At 36.0% G+C, this 16,703-nt stretch overlaps 1 non-coding gene across 1 annotated transcript; it reads right to left on the reverse strand.

Annotated features, from left to right (window-relative positions):
• Positions 1–53: 53 nt before the first annotated feature.
• Positions 54–172, reverse strand: LOC132153648 (5S ribosomal RNA). The gene has a single exon (XR_009436955.1). It is a non-coding gene; the product is annotated as a 5S ribosomal RNA (ribosomal RNA).
• Between the last annotated feature and the right edge of the window lie 16,531 nt (positions 173–16,703).

Consider the following 16,703-nt stretch of genomic DNA (forward strand, 5'->3'; position numbering starts at 1 on the left):
GATCAGCCACTATAATCGCCAGTGCATTATATAAGTAGAGAAGGAAACCCAGAAGCTTACAGCAACTGGTAATCCCAGGCGGTCTCCCATCCAACTACTAACCAGGCCCAAACCTGCTTAGCTTCCGAGATCAGACGAGATCGGGCATAGCCAGGTTGGTATGGCCGTAAGCGAAGGAGGCTGCAAAGAGAGGACTATTTAAAGATCAGCCACTATAATCGCCAGTGCATTATATAAGTAGGGAAGGAAACCCCAAAGCTTACAGCACCTGGTATTCCCAGGCAGTCTCCCATCCAAGTACTAACTGGGCCCAAACCTGCTTAGATTCTGAGATTAAACATTGACTCTTTATTTATTTATTTATTTTTTTGCACATTTATTAGATAATTACTGAAAAATTCCAAAAGTACTAACCTGGCCCACACCTGCTTAGAACCTGAGATCGGGCATTGACTCCTTTTCTTTTTTTCTTTTTTTTGCACGATTATTAGACAATTAGTGAAAATTTCCAAAAGTACTAACCAGGCCCAAACCTGCTCCTGTTTTCTAAGACTTGGCATTGACTCTTTTTTTTATGCAAAATTATTAGATAATTACTGAAAAAATCCAAAAGTACTAGGCTGCAAAGAGAGGGCTATTTAAAGATCAGCCACTATAATCGCCAGTGCATTATATAAGTAGGGAAGGAAACCCGAAAGCTTAAAGCACCTGGTATTTCCACGCGGTCTCCCTGGTAATTATATTACATTATTATAGTATATCTCCTTTCCAAGTACTAACCGGGCCCAAACCTGCTTAGAATCTGAGTCAAAGTCAAAGTCACCTTTATTTATATAGTGCTTTAAACAAAATACATTGCGTCAAAGCAACTGAACAACATTCATTAGGAAAACAGTGTCAATAATGGAAAATGATAGTTAAAGGCAGTTCATCATTGAATTCAGTGATGTCATCTCTGTTCAGTTAAATAGTGTCTGTGCATTTATTTGCAATCAAGTCAACGATATCGCTGTAGATGAAGTGTCCCCAACTAAGCAAGCCAGAGGCGACAGCGGCAAAGAACCGAAACTCCATCGGTGATAGAGAGAAAAAATCCTTGGGAGAACGTACTGGATCCGGGTGACTGCAGTGACCCTCTGATCTGGATACAGACTGGATCTGATGGCTACGGTGACCACGAAACAAGAGAGAAAGAGACAAATATTAGCGTAGATTAGCCATTCTTCTAATGATGTAGCAAGTACATAGGGTGTTATGGGAAGTGTTTCCGGTTCCGGTTTACCTAATTAATGCAGCCTAAAAATCCTTTAACGGATTTGGATATTAAAAGCATATTAGTATGTTATGTGTATGCCAGGTTAAAGAGATGGGTCTTTAATCTAGATTTAAACTGCAAGAGTGTGTCTGCCTCCCGAACAATGTTAGGTAGGTTATTCCAGAGTTTAGGCGCCAAATAGGAAAAGGATCTGCCGCCCGCAGTTGATTTTGATATTCTAGGTATTATCAAATTGCCTGAGTTTTGAGAACGTAGCGGACGTAGAGGATTATAATGTAAAAGGAGCTCATTCAAATACTGAGGTGCTAAACCATTCAGGGCTTTATAAGTAATAAGCAATATTTTAAAATCTATACGATGTTTGATAGGGAGCCAGTGCAGTGTTGACAGGACCGGGCTAATATGGTCATACTTCCTGGTTCTAGTAAGAACTCTTGCTGCTGCATTTTGGACTAGCTGTAGTTTGTTTACTAAGCGTGCAGAATTAGGATTACAATAATAAATACATTAAAGCATTACAATAATCTAACATTGAGGTCATAAATGCATGAATTAACATTTCTGCATTTGACATTGAGAGCATAGGCCGTAATTTAGGTATATTTTTGAGATGGAAAAATGCAGTTTTACAAATGCTAGAAACGTGGCTTTCTAAGGAAAGATTGCGATCAAATAGCACAGGTTCCTAACTGATGACGAAAAATTTACAGAGCAACCATCAAGTCAGTGTTAGACAGTGTTCTAGGTTATTACAAGCAGAGTTTTTAGGTCCTATAATTAACACCTCGGTTTTTTCAGAATTTAGCAGTAAGAAATTACTCGTCATCCAGTTTTTTATATCGACTATGCAATCCATTAGTTTTTCAAATTGGTGTGTTTCACCGGGCTGCGAAGAAATATAGAGCTGAGTATCATCAGCATAACAGTGAAAGCTAACACCATGTTTCCTGATGATATCTCCCAAGGGTAACATATAAAGCATGAAGAGTAGCGGTCCTAGTACTGAGCCTTGAGGTACTCCATACTGCACTTGTGATCGATAGGATACATCTTCATTCACTGCTACGAACTGATGGCGGTCATATAAGTACGATTTAAACCATGCTAATGCACTTCCACTGATGCCAACAAAGTGTTCAAGTCTATGCAAAAGAATGTTGTGGTCAATTGTGTCAAATGCAGCACTAAGATCCAATAACACTAATAGAGAGATACACCCACGATCAGATGATAAGAGCAGATCATTTGTAACTCTAAGGAGAGCAGTCTCAGTACTATGATACGGTCTAAATCCTGACTGGAAATCCTCACATATACCATTTTTCTCTAAGAAGGAATATAATTGTGAGGATACCACCTTTTCTAGTATCTTGGACAGAAAAGGGAGATTCGAGATTGGTCTATAATTAACTAGTTCTTTGGGGTCAAGTTGTGGTTTTTTGATGAGAGGCTTAATAACAGCCAGTTTGAAGGTTTTGGAGACATATCCTAATGACATTTAGGAATTAATAATAGTCAGAAGAGGATCTATGACTTCTGGAAGCACCTCTTTTAGGAGCTTAGACGGTATAGGGTCTAACATACATGTTTTTGGTTTAGATGATTTAACAAGTTTATACAATTCTTCCTCTCCTATGGTAGAGAATGAGTGGAACTGTTCCTCAGGGGCTCTATAGTGCACTGTCTGATGTGATACTGTAGCTGACGGCTGAATGGTTGCAATTTTATCTCTAATAGTATCGATTTTAGAAGTAAAGTAGTTCATAAAGTCATTACTGCTGTGGTGTTGGGAAATGTCAACACTTGTTGAGGCTTTATTTTTCGTTAATTTAGCCACTGTATTGAATAAATACCTGGGGTTATGTTTGTTTTCTTCTAAAAAAAGAAGAAAAGTAATCGGATCTAGCAGTTTTTAATGCTTTTCTGTAGGATATGTTACTTTCCCGCCAAGCAATACGAAATACCTCTAGTTTTGTTTTCCTCCAGCTGCGCTCCATTTTTCGGGCTGCTCTCTTTAGGGTGCGAGTATGCTCATTATACCATGGTGTCAAACTGTTTTCCTTAACCTTCCTTAAAGGAGCGTAAAGGACCAACTTTATTTAAAGTGTTAGAAAAGAGAGAGTCCATAGTTTTTGTTACATCATCAAGTTGTTCTGAGGTTTTGGATATGCTAAGGAATTTGGATTCACCAGGAAGATAACTTAAAAAGCAGTCTTTTGTGGTAGAAGTGATGGTTCTTCCATACTTGTAACAAGAAGTAGAATTTACAATTTTGGCTATATGAAGTTTGCACAGAACTAAATAATGATCTGAGATATCATCACTTGGCTGAATAATTTCAACACCATCAACATCAATTCCATGTGACAGTATTAAATCTAGAGTACGATTTCGACAATGAGTAGGTCCTAAAACGTGTTGTCTAACACCAATAGAGTTCAGAATAAATGCTGATCCCAATGCATCTTTTTCATTATCAACATGGATATTAAAATCACCAACTACTAAAACTTTATCTGCAGCCAGAACTAACTCGGATGTAAAATCACCAAACTCTTTAATAAAGTCTGTATGGTGCCATGGTGGCCTGTATACAGTAGCCAGTACACACATAACAGGGGATTTATCATTAACATTTGTTTCTCTGGATAATGTTAAATGAAGCACCATTACTTCAAACGAGTTATACTTGAAGCCTGCCCTCTGAGAAATCCTGAAAACGTTGTTGTAAATTGAAGCAACACCTCCACCAGTGATCTTGGGGGGTGGACTCATTAAAATAATGTAATCATCAGGTTTTAGCCAGGTTTCTGTCAAACAGAGTACATCTATATTATGATCAGTGATCATATTATTTACAAAAAGTGTTTTCTTAGAAAGGGATCTGATATTCAATAAGCCAAGCTTTATCATTTGTTTATCCATATTGCTTCTGTTTTTTATTTGTTGAACCTCAATTAAATTGTTAATCTTAACTTGGTTTGGACGTTTTTTGTATACACAGTCTCTATAGTGTGATATCTAGGTGAAAAAGTCTCTATGTGCTGAGAATTAACTGACCTCTGTGACGGGAGGCAGCTAGCAGACGGTCGGTTTAGCCAGTCTGTCTGCTTCCTGACCTGGGCCCCAGTTAGTCAAGTATAAACACTAAGGCTATTTGCCATATTTCTAGAGAGAAGAGTGGCGCCCCCCCAGGAGGGATGAAGACCATCTCTTTTCAACAGGTCAGGTCTGCCCCAAAAGCTCGTCCAATTGTCTATGAAACCTATGTTATTCTGTGGGCACAACTTAGACATCCAGCCATTGAGTGATGACAATCTGCTATGCATCTCATCACCACGGTAAGCAGGGAGGGGACCAGAGCATATTACAGTGTCTGACATCGTGCTTGCAAGTTCACACACCTCTTTAATGTTATTTTTAGTGATCTCCAACTGGTGAAGTCGAAAATCATTAGCGCCGGCATGAATAACAATCTTACTGTATTTATGTTTAGCATTAGCCAGCACTTTTAAATTTGCCAAGATGTCAGGCGCTCTGGCTCCCGGTAAACATTTGACTATGGTGGCTGGTGTCTCTATATTCACGTTCCTTACAGTAGAATCACCAATAACTAGAGCACTTTCATCAGGTTTCTCAGTGGGTGCATCACTGAGTGGGGAGAACCTGTTTAATGTTTTGATCGGAACAGAAGAGCGGTGTTTTGACCCACGACTACGCTGCCTCACCGTCACCCAGTTGCCCTGCTGCTGGGGCTCTGTTTCCGGAACCGAACAATGTACAGGAATCCCTGAGCTAGACACATCCAAAGCCGTATCTAGAGCCCTGTGAATCCCTCATCAGCGACAGAGATAGATAAACTGTACATGTGGCAAGAGGTGCAAGTAACAATAACAGGAGAAGCCATTACTCACCGTGCCTGATGAAATATTCTCACTGCGGTTGTTTGATGAACTTGTGAAAAACTGGAGCGAGAGAGAGGAGAGGAGAAAAGAAAAACAGCGATAGGTTCGAATAAAAACGCTAATGACAAGCTAACGACTGCTAACGCTGAGATTCGGCATTGACTCTTTATTTCTTTAATTTCTTTTGCAAATTTATTAGATAATTACTGAAAAATTCCAAAAGTACTAACCTGGCCCAAACCTGCTAAGATTCTGAGATCGGGCATTGACTCCTTTTCTTTTCTTTTTTTTGTTTTTTGCAAGATTATTAGACAATTAGTGAATATTTCCAAAAGTACTAACCAGTCCCAAACCTGCTTAGATTCTGAGATCGGGCATTGACTCTTTTTTTATTTTATTTTATTTTTGCTAATTTATTAGATAATTACTGAAAAATTCCAAAAGTACTAACCTGGCCCAAACCTGCTTAGATTCTGAAATCGGGCATTGACTCCTTTTCTTTTCTTTTTTTGTTTTTTTTGCAAGATTATTAGACAATTAGTGAAAATTTCCAAAAGTACTAACCAGGCCCAAACCTGCTTAGATTCTGAGATTGGGCATTGACTCTTTTTTTATTTTATTTTATTTTTGCAAAATTATTAGATAATTACTGAAAAATTCCAAAAGTACTAACCTGGCCCAAACCTGCTTAGCTTCCTAGATCAGACAAAATCGGGCATAGCCAGGTTGGTATGGCCGTAAGGGAAGGAGGATGCAAAGAGAGGGCTATTTAAAGATCAGTCACTATATTCGCCAGTGTATTATATAAGCAGTGTTGGGGAGTAACTAGTTACATGTAACGGCGTTACGTAATTTAATTACAAAATTAATGTAACTGTAGTTAGTTACAGTTACTAAGAAAAAACGAGTAATTAAATTACAGTTACTTATGAAATTTTTAACGATTACAAAGGGGATTACATTTGAATATTTACACACATACACATACAGATTTAACTGATTTCTTTCCCACTGACTATTCTGAGACATAGGCTACGCCCTAATAATTTCCGGGATGCGGAAACACAGTCGTAGAATCCAGTCATAAAAACAAAATGCCTAACGCGGACGGAATATGCCTCATTTTGGATGACTAAATCAAAAGTAGGTCAGTACACTTGAATCAAAACATGAAATCGACTAGTGTCTGTGAATATTAAGCCACGAAAATGTAACATATGACTCCTGCACGTTCTGTGTGTCTGTGGAAATCAGGCGCGGACTGGACACCGGGAGAACCGGGACAATTCCCAGTGGCCTGGCAGCCGATTTGGCCCGCTATTTTAATATCATCATTGTATAATTGCTTGCCGATTCGTGCCGAATGTAATAAAGTGATCATTTGCAAATCCGCCATGTGATAATTAAATCTCGTGACTCGCGCGCTCTCCGCGCCTCCGCCAAACGGTTTGGATCAGACTCATAGTAATCAATGCGAGAGAGAGAGAGAGAGAGAGAGAATAGAGTGCACTGTGGAAGCGCACAGCGGAGCAGAAAAGCTGAACTACTGTTCAGGGTTTCAGGTCAGTTTCATCTGTAAAGATGCTTTTTTTGTCTTTGTATTTTTATTTATTTATTTAATCAAGCAGCAGCACGTTGCTCATGAGTCATCACTCAAAATATGATATAAAAGACTTTATTATCTGTTGTAATGTTACAGTAGTAATTTAGCTGAAAAATAATCAGATTTTTTGTGGAAGCTACGACAGACAACAACACAACCCTTACGAAAATTAAAGTTTTGTTATTTTACTAATAATCCAGAGAAAATGGTTACTATTGTTAAACTGTGGTAACCAAAAATTATTTTACTAATTTATTTATTTAAAAATAAATAAAAATCCATTTGCAAAACAAAAAACAAAACAAGGTTATTTTACTTTTATATAGGCTAATAAAAGCATGGTAATTTTTTGTAAGGGAAAAACATGACTCGTGTACAGTATTAGGATTTTTCTATAAAGATATTGTAGTATTGTAGAGTATTGTATTGTACAGTATAGTTTTGTTCAATCTTGAGTATTAAAGTCATGAGAGAGATGGATAACAGGGCAAAATAAAGAGACTGAAGAGAAAAATGGAAGTGAAGGTGCAGTTCAGGAGAGAACTTTTAATTATTTTGCATGTCCCCAAATTAAAGATTTAAACTTTTTTTATCCATACAAAAATAGTTTTGTCCATGAATTTGTTTGTATGAGTTTGAATTTTCCAGTCTGAATTTTTTTCCCAGTCCGCCCCTCCTGTAAATTAATGGCAAAGATATGGTTTCATTTACTACACATAGGCCTACTAAAGCTCGCAGTGTTTTCAACCTCTGCCGCCTCAATATAGGAGTACACGAGCACATAAACATAATTTATAGAACTGCTCTGTGTCACTTCATGTGCATTTTACTTATTTTGAGAAAACTATCATCATATACAGAGACAGCAGTTTCAAAAAAACACCAATGTTTCAGGAGTTTATTACACAGAATACGTCACATGCTTATTAGATAACTGTATTTGAGTTGATGTATATGATTTTATTTATTATTATTTAATTTTCACAAATTTAGAAAAGTAATCAAAAAGTACTCAAAACTAATTAGTTACATTTCTTTAATAAAGTAATTGAAAAAGTTACACTACTATTACATTTTAAACAGGGTAACTTGTAATCTGTAACCTATTAAATTTCCAAAGTAACCTTCCCAACACTGTATATAAGTAGGGAAGGAAACCCAAAAGATTACAGCACCTGGTATTTCCAGGCGGTCTCCCATCCAAGTACTAACTGGGCCCAAACCTGCTTAGATTCTGAGATTGGGCATTGACTCATTATTTATTTATTTTTTTTTTTCCAAATTTATTAGATAATTACTGAAAAATTCCAAAAGTAGTAACCTGGCCCAAACCTGCTTAGATTCTGAGATTGGGCATTGACTCTTTTTTTTATTTTATTTCATTTTTTTGCAAAACTATTAGATAATTACTGAAAAATTCCAAAAGTACTAACCTGGCCCAAACCTGCTTAGATTCTGAAATCGGGCATTGACTCCTTTTCTTTTCTTTTTTTGTTTTTTTTGCAAGATTATTAGACAATTAGTGAAAATTTCAAAAAGTACTAACCAGGCCCAAACCTGCTTAGATTCAGAGATCTGGCATTGACTCTTTTTTATTTTATTTTATTTTAGCTAAATTAAAAGATAATTACTGAAAAATTCCAAAAGTACTATCCTGGCCCAAACCTGCTTAGATTCTGAGATCGGCATTGACTCTTTATTCATTTAATTTTTTTTGCAAGATTATTAGACAATTAGTGAAAATTTCCAAAAGTACTAACCAGACCCAAACCTGCTTAGATTCTAAGATCGGCATTGACTCTTTTTTTATTTTATTTTTTTACAAAATTATTAGATAATTACTGAAAAATTTCAAAAGTACTAACCTGGCCCAAACCTGCTAAGATTCTGAGATTGGACATTGACTCTTTTTTTTTTTTTTGCAAGATTATTAGACAATTAGTGAAAATTTCTAAAAGTACGTACCAGGCCCAAACCTGCTTAGATTCAGAGATCTGGCATTGACCCTTTTTATTTTATTTTATTTTTGCTAAATTATTAGATAATTACTGAAAAATTCCAAAAGTACTAACCTGGCCCAAACCTGCTTAGATTCTGAAATCGACATTGACTCTTTATTCATTAAATTTATTTTGCAAGATTATTAGACAATTAGTGAAAATTTCCAAAAGTACTAACCTGGCCCAAACCTGCTTAGATTCTGAGATCGGCATTGACTCTTTTTTTTATTTTATTTTAGCAAAATTATTAGATAATTACTGAAAAATTCCAAAAGTACTAACCTGGCCCAAACCTGCTTAGCTTCCTAGATCAGACGAAATCGGGCATAGCCAGGTTGGTATGGCCGTAAGCGAAGGAGGCTATTTATACATTAAATTTTTTTTGCAAGATTATTAGACAATTAGTGAAAATTTCAAAAGTACTAACCTGGCCCAAACCTGCTAAGATTCTGAGATTGGACATTGACTCTTTTTTTTTTTTTTTGCAAGATTATTAGACAATTAGTGAAAATTTCTAAAAGTACTAACCTGGCCCAAACCTGCTTAGCTTCCGAGATCAGACGAGATTTTTTTTTTTATTAATTAAAAATCACAAAATAAATACATTAACAATACATCACCACAAATATTTAAACATCTTCTGGTAACAGAACTTCAAAACCAGTCCAAGTTTTTACAATGTATGGATTATTTCTTGTAATACATTTTTCAAACATTTCCATATTCTCAAGCAGTTTGCAATAGTCATATAAAACTTGTATTTCCTCCGTCATAATCTGTTTATATAATAACTTTATCACTATTTCTTTTTTCTTTTTTTAATTATTTTTTAATTATATAATTTTTTCATTATATTTCTCCTTCTGCATATTGCAAATCTTGCAAGCGTTAACATAAAATTAAGAGCATAGTTATTTTTTGTCCTTCCATTGAAGCCAAATAGAAGCAATGTATCCCATTCTTCCAAAGTAATCTTGTCATTATACAGAAAATCACATACCATCTTTTTTAAAATTTTTGTAAAATCACTTAACTTTCTGCATTTTCAAAATAAATGTAATACACCTTCCTTTTTCTCCAAACACACTTTGCACATTTCATCTTGCGCTAAACCAATTTTACTTAAAATCCTTTCTGTCATCACACAATTGTGTCTTAATAAAAAATCTAAATTTTCCAAAACCGGACTTTTAAAATTCAATCTTACATTTTTCCATATATTCGAAGCATCAAAATTGTCAAATAACTTTTCCCAATATTCTATTGCTTTAGGCTTTACAAAAACAGTCTTACTTAAACAGGTATAAAACATCTTAATAACACACTCATTAAAAACAATCTTATCATCCCCTGCTTTTAAAAAAACCTTTGGTTTCTCATTCTCAGTTTCTTTTTCATTATCCTCAATATTTTTAATCCAATGTTCTGGCAATGCTAATTTTAATTTTGTATATTGTTCTTCAATTTTCCCTTTGTTTTCTATATCTTCTCTTTCCTCAAGTGAATCAATTATTGCTTGTGTAGGTAAAAATCCAGGTTTCACTTCATATAAAATGTCTTTTACTTGTCTAAAACCTACTGCGTACCAGTTTTCATAAAACATATGCTTTTTGCTTTTATTATTTTGATTTAAAAATAGAGGTTGCTGTAGGTACTGTTTTCTCCCTTTAATCTCTACGTACACATTATCATAAAACATTTTCCAGCTTCTCAACAATTCTTTATAAAAATCTGGTATATTTTCTATCATATTATCCTTAAAAGCCATCCATAAAAAATCATCTCCTATTTGTCCGCATTTATTAATTACATAATTCATGACACTTTTCCATGGAATGTTGTCTTTGTTAAAAAACTTTTTTACTGTTTTAATTCTCATGCTTTTCATTCTCAGCCATGGCTCTATTAGTCCTAATTCTCCATCTTCCACCTTTCCAATGATTGTGTTATATGCAATTTTAGATGGCTTACCATCCCAAAGAAACTTTAAAATCATAGTTTTTATTCTCATTATATAAGTAGGGAAGGAAACCCAAGTACTAACCAGGCCCAAACCTGCTTAGCTTCCGAGATCAGACGAGATCGGGCATAGCCTTTTTTTTAATCTTTTTATTTAACTTTCAATTCACAGTTTTTCAATTGCATTATTCCATCTGATTTACTTACATTTCATTACATTTGTATGATTCATTTTTTCCATTGATCTACTTAATTTCGCATAATCGTACAGCGATAAAAATAAAGAACATAAATAAAATACAAACAAATATGTTTACATTTACTTAATTGACATCAGTCATTCTCAACCAGATTATTACTCTTTACCAATTGAAACATATTTCTTCCCCCACCGTTTGATGTATGAACTTATTCGTAGTCAAAAAAAACTCTTTCCCCTCTTTATCTCCATACTTAAAAATCAACTCTTTGATCAACGTCTCTTTGTATCATTGACTTAAACATATATTTTACTTTTATTTTTCTCCCTTCGAAATGTGCATAGTTCCTTCTTAGAACTACTGCTAGTCTGGCATGACTAAATTAATTAAACAAATGTCAGCTCTTTTCCTTTTCCCAAAAGTTCCAAACAAAAACAATTTCCCCCATTCCTCCTCGGTCTCCGCTTTGGCACCCCAATTTTCTAGTAACAGATTTTTAAGAAAATCAAGAAAAACCACCAACGCTTCAAATCTTAAAAAGTAATGTAAGAAACTCTCATGGCCATTACCACACACGTCACAAATGACATTTACCTCATTTATTTTGTTTAACACCACATTTGTGTAAATTCTATTATGTCTTATCAGAAAGTCATTATTCTCACACTCTATACTGTTGTATTTTATATTTAAGTTTGACCATATTTTCTTCACATCTAAATCTTCAAATACTTTCTTCCACACCTTTTTACGATGCTGGCTCTTTTATAACATCAACTATTAGTCTCCTGTATATATTTTTTAATTTGTTTTTCTCGCCATTATCATGCACATACATCTCTGGCATATATTTTTACACGTTAGATACACATTCACCTTTGATCACATTAGTCCACTGCAAATGTATACTTGATTTAATTTTTCCATATATTTTATTTACTTTCTCTCTGTTCTCCATTCCTTCCAGATCACACACAGTATCATAAATGCAGTTATTTTTGAGAAATCCTGGAATAACTTCGTACATAATGTCCTTTACTTGTTTTATACCCCCTTCTATAAATTTACATTCATACAATGTTTTATTTTTATGTTTAATCTTTTCATTGAGAAACAGTGGTAGATTTTTAATCACCTGAATGTCTTCACACTCATACTCTATTTGGGGGAGGAACTGCCTCCATGCCTCTAATACTTCCCGATATATTTCTGGTATTCCTCCCGTCATCGATTGCTTAAAGCCATATACCATCCATTATCCCCCATTCCTCCCACATCATCAATATATTTCCTTAAGAATTCCTTCCACCCATAATACCATCGCCCTCCCATATATTTTATCACCATTTTTATTCTCATCGCAGCCCTTTTTATTTCTAGGTCCATCAAGTTTAAGCCTCCCTCCCATCTCTTACCCACCAATGTTTTCTGTGCAATTTTCACACCTTTTCCCTCCCATATAAAATCACATACAAATTTTATTCAATTCATTCATCACCCACCCTGGCATTTCCATTACACTCATTACATAAACACAAACTGACAACAGCAGACTATTTACTACTATTACTTTCCCATTTAATTTTAATTTCCTCCCTTTCCATGCTGCACTTGCTGTTCTTATTTTATTAATCACCCCAGTCCAGGTCACATCTCTTGCCTCTTTGCTTTCGACCCCTAAATATACCCCTAATACTTTTATATATTTTTCCTTCACTTTTATCCCTACCTCTACTCTCTCTATCTTCCCTATATACATTAATTCAGATTTATCTACATTTATTTTTGCCCCTGATGCCTTCCCAAACCTCTTCACTATCTCTAAAACTCTTTTTACACTGTTTCCTTCCCTCACTGTGATTGTAGTGTCATCCGCATATTGGTTTATAGTACACATTCCTCCATATGGCAACTCAATACCAACTACTCTTCTATCCCTCTTGATTAGAGTGGCTAGAGGCTCTACTGAAATTGCATATAATAATGCAGACAGGGGACATCCCTGTCTCACTGACCTTCCTATCTTAAACCTGTCTGTTAATACTCCATTTATTTTTATGCAACTTTTTGCCTTCTCATATAGTCTCCTCACCCACCCTATCATTCTCATTCCAAATCCAAACTTCTCTAATACCCTAAATAAGTATTTGTGTTCTACCCTATCGAATGCTTTGTTCCAATCTATCCCTAATACTATTCCTCCCTTCTTATCTCGTTTCATGTACTCTATCCGTCCCTAACTGTCCCTATCGTGTCTGCTATATCCATGCCTGGTATGCTGTAACTCTGTGTTGGTTGCACTATACTTCCAATCACTTTTTTTACTCTGTTCGCTAAAACTTTAGTCAATATTTTATAATCCACATTTAATAGACTGATTGGTCTGTAGTTCTCTATATCCAACCTATTCCCCTTCTTATACACCAAAGCTATCACTCCCTCTACCATTCTATCTTGCACCATCCCTGTTCTTTCCATCTCCTTGAACACTTTAACAAAATCGGTGCTACCTCTTCTCTATATGTTTTATGCCACTCAATACCAATCCCATCACTCCCTGGACTTCCCACTTTTCAACCCCCCTATTGCCTCTTCTACTTCCTTCTCGTCTATCTCCCTATCACACCATTCTGCATCCTCCTTATTTAGAATATTTTCTACGCTTTCTAATACTCCATCTATACTTCTCTCATCTACTTCTCTCTTATATAACTCTCCATAGAATTCTTGAACTCTCTCCAAAATCTCTACATAATCTTTGGTTGTTTTGCCCTCTTTTGTATTTATTTCATTTATATATGTTTTACTTTGTCTCCTTTTCTCTAGCCCTAAAAATACCCTGTACATTTCTCACCCTCTAATGCATATTTTGCCTTGCCTTCGCAAAATAGCTCATCTGCATTTCTCCCTTTCATATTTTTCTAGCGCCATCTTAACCTCTATATATTTTTCCATACTGTATCCTTCTTCATCTTCAGCCTTAACTAACTCCTCTCTCAATCTTTCTCTAAGCATAATTTACCATACTTTCCTCTTCTTTTCTTACTGTATTTTATACTAATTAACTTTATTTAATCCTTTATTTCCTCCCATCTCTCCGCTATTGTACCCTCTAATCCATCGTCTCTTGTATACTCATCTATCTTCTCTTTTTCCCTATTTAATAGATCCTTCATCTGTATCTCATATTCTTCATCTTCAATATACCCTGCATTCAATATCCACATCCCTCCTCCTACCTCCTCACTCCCTACCTTAATTCTGAACCTTACACTATCGTGATCACTTAAACTATTTACCTGATGTTTTATCCAGTCTATGTATCGAATTATTTCCTCCTCAACTAACACTAAATCTATTCTACTTTGTTTTAATATGCCTTCTCTTAACCGCCTTCTAGTAAATTCTCTTTTTTCCGGATTTTCATACCTCCACACATCTATTAACCCCTTTTCTCTCATTAACTCCATCAACATTCCCTTCGACTTTTCCCATCTAAATTTTACCCCCTTTCCCACATCCAATCTACTACATTTTATATTGAAATCTCCCACTATATTACATTTCTCCACAATTTATCCTTTTAACTCTTCCAAAATTTCCCTCCTGTCCACTTTTATATTTGGAACATATATATTTATTAATCTAAAATCCATATCTCTATACATAAATTCGACCACCAAGATCCTTCCCCTCTGGTCTTTATACACCTCTCTTATACCTTCTACAATATTTTTTTTAAATAATATTGCCACACCTCTTGCATTTTTTTGCACCATTATTATAGTGTATGTCCCCTCTCCACTCTTCTCTCATCTCCTTTACTTTATCCTCCTCCCAGTTTGTCTCCTGTATACAGATTATATCACTCCAATAAGTAAATAATAATTTTTTCATCTTGTTTTTATCCCGCATCCCATTTATATTTATTGAAGTTAACAGTGGCCATGAGAGTAACCTATAAGAAAAACAAAACAAAACCTGGAACACACGCACAATTCAAACATACATCACATACCCGCTCGCGGTTCTTTTATCTGCTCAACCTGTTCTCTGTCCATCTCAGACTTCCTCTTTGCACTCAGTCTTTTAATCTTTGTTTTCAGTCCATCTTTCTTTTCTCGGTCTCTCTTTTCTCCACCTCTGCTTTCTATCAGTTTCTGTGCAGTATTTTTCTTTTCCTCTTCTTTACCTCTTTCTTTCACATTACTTTCATCTGTCTCCTCCCCATCATTCGCTTTACTGATACTTTCAGCTCTGTCTCGCCATTCCATTTTGCTTTTTCTTTCGCTATCTTCAGCTCCGTCTTTCTCTCCACCGCTCACCACAACAGCTGTTTCCTCCTCTTGCTCCTCTGTCAGAACACTGTTCTTCCTTTCACCATATTTTTGACCATCCACTCTCTCTCTTTCTAATCCCATCCATTCTTCACAATCTCTTGCATAATGGCCTCCACCATTGCACTTGAAGCACTTTAATTCAGGGCACTCTCTAATTATGTGCCCTGGCTTGATACAGAGTCTGCAAACACGTATTTGTCTATCATGGATGACACAAAAATATTCGGTGCCTCTTAGAGTCTCAAACTTTGTGGAGTATGGTAGTGAACATACCTGTTCCATGAAACGAACTTTTAAGAAACGTGTCCTATCAACTGTATCCGTTCCAGGCCACACCCGGCGTTTGATTGGTGAAAGTGGTCGTACTCCCCACTCATGTAGCTTGGCGAGTATCTTCTCATCCTCTAAGTACACAGGCAAATTGATAAAGGACACCACCATATCGTTATTCATTATATCCCTGGCATGCACCATCACTCCTTTCACTCTCACTCCATCCATTAGTTTTCTCTTTGCCTCTTCATCCTTCATTGTGATCTCATAGACCCTTTCACCTCTCACTCTGCAGACAATCACTTCTCCACACTCCTTCTTTACTCCTTTCAGTAAATCCATCGTTCCCTCCACCTCCACCTCCACAGTCAGCTCTTTGTTGTACTTCCCTTTCGATTTCCCTTGCACTCCTCTGCTGTTTTCTTCTCCCTCTTCCCACAAATGTCCTGTGACTTTACTTGTCCCCTGTTGCTTTTGAATCACTGCTTGTTTGACTTCACCTCTTCTTTGCTCCTCTTCTTCATTCCTCCCATTGCTACTTTTTCTCATCATGGTTTGTTCTGTGTCTTTATCTGCAGCCATTCTGTGCATCTGCAGCATGCTACAAGGAGAAAGAAGTCAGAATTTATGAAGGTCATCAATGACTATCCAGCAACTAATGTCCTAAGCAAAAAATCTAATCTGAAAAACAGAATATTTAGAAACAGACGGTTAAATTAAACAAACAGGATTGAGCCTTTCTCTCTGTGCTGCAAGCCTATCATTTCCTGCTGGCTCTCTAGCGCCCTCAGGTTGGTATGGCCGTAAGTGAAGGAGGCTGCAAAGAGAGGGTTATTTAAACATCAGCCACTATAATCGCCAGTGCATTATATAAGTAGGGAAGGAGACCCAAAAGCTTACAGCACCTGGTATTCCCAGGCGGTCTCCCATCCAAGTACTAACCTGGCCCAAACCTGCTTAGATTCTCAGATTGGGCATTGACCCTTTATTTATTTAAATTTTTTTTGCAAGATTATTAGACAATTAGTGAAAGTTTCCAAAAGTACTAACCAGGCCCAAACCTGCTTAGATTCTGAGATCGGGCATTGACTCATTTTTTATTTATTTATTTATTTTTTGCTAAAGTTTTAGATAATTACTGAAAATT

Source organism: Carassius carassius, chromosome 11, assembly GCF_963082965.1.
Source record: "Carassius carassius chromosome 11, fCarCar2.1, whole genome shotgun sequence".
Lineage (NCBI taxonomy): Eukaryota > Metazoa > Chordata > Actinopteri > Cypriniformes > Cyprinidae > Carassius > Carassius carassius.